Genomic DNA, 5,884 nt, shown 5'->3' with positions numbered 1-5,884 from the left:
CATAGCGAGCCAGTTATGCACCACAGCGTGTGCACTACAGCGGCTCCATGACCGCTACAGCCGTAGTCGGGTAGAATTATTTCTCTTTTCTCAAGTTAAGACCCTTAAACCCTATCACTTCTTCTCATCACTTTTCTTAGCACTCTTAGGGGGAATAGAGCAACCTATGGACTGATTCTTGTTGGAGGTAAGATCTATGACCCTAGCCTTTGTCATTTACCTTTCTAGATTCCTATTCCATGCTTAGAATCATTAGAATCTAGATATAGAAGATGAGTCTTATGTTAAAATTCTTGAAATGGATTTAGACTTCTAAAATAGAAATCGGTGGTGAAATTGACTAGAATAACCATAGAGTTTGATGAATTCCTTGTTCGTAAGCTTATTTCTTCCATTATTAATGGTTAATTTGAGGATTTAAGAATTAGGGTCCATACCCAAATTTGGGGGTTTTGCTTTAAATTTGAATTGGGCTGAATCTTGAGTTGTTTTAGCAAATGATTAGTGGGTTTGATCACCCAGAGCTTGAATTGCATTTTCCATCTTTCAATTTCCCGTTTTATCGTTGTGGGCCCGTTTTCCCAATTTCCTTGTGGTAGAATTTGACCTAGCTAGAAGTATAGCAATATGGATGTCATTATTCATATGCTTTTTAATATAGAATTCTATTATGAATAGACTTTGAGTACTTGGAAGCATTACAGAAAGGCAAGGCTAAGGTGTGACGGTTCGAGGCTCCAGTTCAGCTCTCCAGGTAGGTTACGGCTTACCTTTCGATTAAACTTCGGTTAGCGGATTCTATGTGTAGTTAGTGATTGTTGGAGAAAGTATGTAAACCTTCAAGTTTGAAGTTGGGATGGAATACTTAGGTTGGTATTGTTGTGATTTGTGGCTTGTTGCCTTATTGTGTTCCATTGTGTTGTTGCTTATTATGAGTTGTTGGCTCACTACTACGTGATTGATGCTAGAGAGTTGATGTTTAGTGATTACGTGTGTCGGAAAGCATATTTATCATGAATGAAGTTGTTGGAAAGGAAGTAAGGATTATGATATTGTTATTGTGAATGAGATTCGTGTCCATGTGTGGCACTATTGATTATATATTCTTTTTGGCATTGTTATCATGCATTCACTTATTCATATATATATATATATATATATATATATATTGGGATCATGTTGCACCGCCGCACCACTAACTGGGATCGGGTTGCACGTACCGCAACACTGACTATTGGATCGAGCTGTGCTTTTCACAGCAGGTACATGGACTTAGCGGTCCCCCATAGGTCATGACTGTCGAGGCGACGAGATATTCCACCCAAAGCGTGTGTATATCATTGCATATGCATTGCATTCATCTCATATTTATTGTTGGCATTGTTTGGGACTTATTGATTAATTCTTGGTGATACATGTTCTTGATAATAGTTCTTGAGATATGGATCGGAATTATAGCAGATTTGAGGTGATTGACTAGACTTGGTAGTTGGTATTGGATTCGGTGATTGGATTGTGTTGAGTTTTATATGATTGTGAGCATGCCTACTTTTTTAGTCTCTTTCTACCATATATGATTTTCTAACTGTTGTCGGCCTATAATGCCTACTCAGTACGTGTTGTTGTACTAATTCCACCTTGCTGCATTCTTTCTGAGTGCAGAGTTTGTGACCGGATCGACTTCTACGCCCGTGACTGAGTCCCGAGGCCTTCTGACGAGTATTCCAGAGTGAGCATTGTATGGATTCGCTACCCGAATGCCTCTTCTTAGTTACTTGTCTTATTTTGATATTCTGAGACATTATTCCATTATCTTTCATGTATTCATATTCAGACTTATAGTATTATTAGTAGTGGCTCTTGTACGGCCTTAGACCAGACTCCTTGGGACCATTGTATTATTTCCGCACGTATACACTATCCTTATTATTATATGTTTTGAGACTTAAACTCGATTGCCTTAACTAATTTATTGTGGTTGAATGAATGATTATGGAAAGGGTCCACCTACCGAGGTGGGAAATGGTAGGTGCCCGAACGATTCCCCAAGTTGGGGTGTGACAAATAACACCTGATCTAATCCGTTAGGCAAACAATACAGCACGAATACACCCAAAATATAATATAAACAAAAGAATCAATACCGCGAAGCTAATATAACCACCCCAAGAATTGATAAGAAATAGAAAATACAACTCTGATAATAATACATCATCTGTTTAAAATGCAAAGAGAAGCGAAGGTCTCTAAGTTATCATGAACTAGTTGATAGCTCAACACTAGAGCATTGATGGATCTCCAAAGCTCTCTTCCCAACTCTGCAACAGCTCAAACTCATACTTGCACATAGGATGCAGCAAGTGTAGTATGAGTATACAAACACGTACTGTAAGTATTATCGACACTAGCTGCCCGACAAAGTATAGTGATGAGGGTTTACTAGAAATACTCATTTTTAAATTTGTGCAATTATTATATCTAACAGTAATAATATACATGATCAACCCAGCTAAAATCCTTGTGGCACCTATGCATTTCAATAGACCATTTATAGGTCCCATCCTTACTTGCACTGACCTATGTATTTCAATAGATTGTCCATAGTTAACATCACCTCATCAACTGTCCCAACCAACTATGTGTATCACTAATTTTTCCATAGTGATGGCAATTTTAATTGTGCATGAAGTAAGTATTGCTCATAGCCAGCATGACGCTAGCGTCATCCCATCATTCATGTTGATCTTAGTAATGATCTCACGGACTCAATTATTGCTGTGTCATATCAGGTCTACACGGTTCTCATATCTCCATATTACAGCTCCACAACAACACCATATCAAGAATAAGAAGCAGAAATAAAATAACACAGTGCATAACATATAAAATGAAACAGATAAATCATGCTCTTCTAGTATGTAAACTAGTCAAAATACATCAACAAGGCATAAATAATATGCTCACATCATCATAATATAAGTAGGGAAGTAGCTTAACATTTAAGCGATTTCAAGCAACCCCTTTTAATACCCGATAGTGTCATATATGCTCGTCATATATACTATATTCCCATATTATTTGTGTACTTTTTTTTATATATATAAATAGTGATGTACTCTTCTGGTTTGATTTAATACAAGGAACTATGAGTAAAACAATGAAATTTTCATCACTTCTTCTCTGGCTTACGCCCTAATTTCTTTGATTTTGCATAATACATCTAAAATAATAATAGTCAAAAACGACAATGGTACGATTTAGCCGGTTATCTTTAAGAAATTAAAATCATATCAAATTTTGTTGCTAAACCATGCATGCTCAAATACATACTAGAAGCGTTTTACACACAAGACAAAATAGGAAAACTACTTCTGGGAAAAATTTATGTGTTTGTTACGGAAGGAAATCCAAACTACATGAGGATTCTTGGCAACTGTGGATGAATATTTGAATTATGAGAAATTTTAAAGGTAAGCATTTAATTATTATGAATGTACAGGGGAAAAGGTATAAGTATTCCAGTGAACTATATCTTAAGTTTTAGGGACACATTTTTTGTTTACGGGGTCTTATTACCATCTCAACTATTTTAAAGTGTAATAAACGATATCCTAAGTGCTGGCGTGACATAAACCAAACTCTTAGTAGACAGTGAAGTACACACGCTATCACGTGTAATTTCACAAATTTTTTACATTTTTTAAATTTATATCATTTTCTTTCTTTTGTTTTCTTTTTAATTTCAAAATATAATGAAACACTTTATATTTAGAAAAATGAAAAGGACAATTGTTATTGTTATTGTTTTGTACGAACTTGAAAAAGAATTGGAGGTGTTGAGCAGATTTGAATGTTGTTGAAAGTTTTGAAGTTGAAATTCAAGTGCTAAAGTCATTTTGGATCCTTATTTGTTGCTGAGATGCGAAATGGAGAAAGAATTTCAAATCCACCATTGTTAAGCCTTGAAAAAGCTTGAAGAACAGACAAATGGATTTGTCAAATTTCTTAGTTGTTAGCCAAATTGATTTCTGCGTTTCCGTGTTGATATTACTGTGAAGTTGTAGTTGAAATTTGAGCTTTATTAGTGCGAATTTGGCTGAGTTTTTATTGGATTTTGAGACTCAAAATCAAATTTGGAGCCCTTGAAAATGGGTAATAAAATGTTCATGATGTCAAGTGTGTTTTGCATGAAGGGCTCTTGAAAATCAACTTTGAGACTGACACATGGCAATTTCGTATAAGTTACAATTTTTTTTTGTCATATGCGCATGAAAGAGGTGTTCTCACCATGTCTTGGTCCGCATCAGCACATAAGGTGCAAAGAAATAAGAAAAAGAAAGTTTAGGAGGGTAATAAGATCCCATAAAAATAAAGGGCATATCTCTAAAACTTTGAATATAGCACGGGGAGTCGGGGAATACATTACGCCTTTTCCCCGATGTACTATGTATTAAATAAAGCAAAGTTTGATCATATTAATAACAAATCTAGCATATCATAACAATTGATTAAGACCAAAATGTTAAACGTTTATCATATATAATATATAAATAACGCGATATAGTAATTCACAAGTCAATCAATGGAAAGGAATCTAAAAAATAGTGGGGAAAGAAGAACAGTAAAAATATACTATGCCGTAGTCCTATCTAAATCCACCCAAGGTCCAAGTTTTAATGTTTATTTTACTTTTAGATTTAATATATAACATTTATTTTACACATGTAAATTTATGCAATCGGCTTTGATATCTTTTTGGTATTTTTCAAAAAATTATATAAAACATCATTCTAGCTTTCGCTACGATTATAAATCTATATTGTTTTACTTTTTGAAATATAATAATTGATTCAATTAAGTTTGATTCGATTCATTCAATCAATGCTCGTTTTTCAAGTTGGTCATATGAGCCAAAAAATTTAAACTCGGAAAAGTAATAATACTTAAAAGATAATATTAGCAATGAAATAAACGCGGAAATTGGCATCTAAAAGATTTTAGATATGTGGGGAAATAGTAATTGTTCAAAATTAGAGGAGAGCTTTGATTTAAAAAAAAAAAAAACCGGGAAACATAAATGATGTTCACCTTTATTTAATATTCTGTAATTATACTTTTCGTGACAAGATGATTTATAATTTTGACATTGTTAATAGATGTTACACTATCTGTTTAATTTATGTGACATAGTTTAACTCGATACATAATTTAAATTATAAAGGAAGAGTTCTAAAATGCGTGTTATTAAACATGAGATATTATTTATATAGGTATACTTGAGATATTAAATATGCTGTAATATTTGTATACCAATAAAAGCTTTACACTAAAGTAAAATACAAAAATATTTTATTATAAATATATTATTTTTTAAAATAAATTAATCAAAATGAGGAATATACATCAACTGATCGAGGGAGTATGATGAAAGATGAAGAATATCAAGAAATTCAAGAAAATCAAGAAACACAAGACTGAAATTCAAGAAAAAGAAAAGTCCAAGAAGCTCAAGTTTGAAGATTATTTCCCATTCTTGTTTCTTGAATCCTTTTCTAAATAGGTTTCTTATTTCTTGATTTATATTATAGTAGGATTAAATTTCCTATCATTAGTAGGATCTTTATCCTAGTTCTAGTAGGATTTTGGTTTTATTTATTTATTTTCCTTATAAAATAGGGATTTTACTTTCTTTGTTTTTAGCTATTTCCTTTCTAGAGTAGAATAGGGATTTGTAGTCATCAAAGAAGAGACCCTAGGCTTATATAAAGGGTTCTTATTCTTTGTTAAACACTAGTCATGTTTTTAGCATAAACCTAAATTTTGCAATAGAGTTATTCTCTCTATTTCTTGTTCTTTATCCTTGTTTTTGGTTCCAAGCAAGGTG

This window comes from Lycium barbarum, chromosome 4 (assembly GCF_019175385.1).
Source record: "Lycium barbarum isolate Lr01 chromosome 4, ASM1917538v2, whole genome shotgun sequence".
Taxonomy (NCBI): Eukaryota; Viridiplantae; Streptophyta; class Magnoliopsida; order Solanales; family Solanaceae; genus Lycium; species Lycium barbarum.
Note: the sequence above shows the minus strand (reverse complement) of the source record.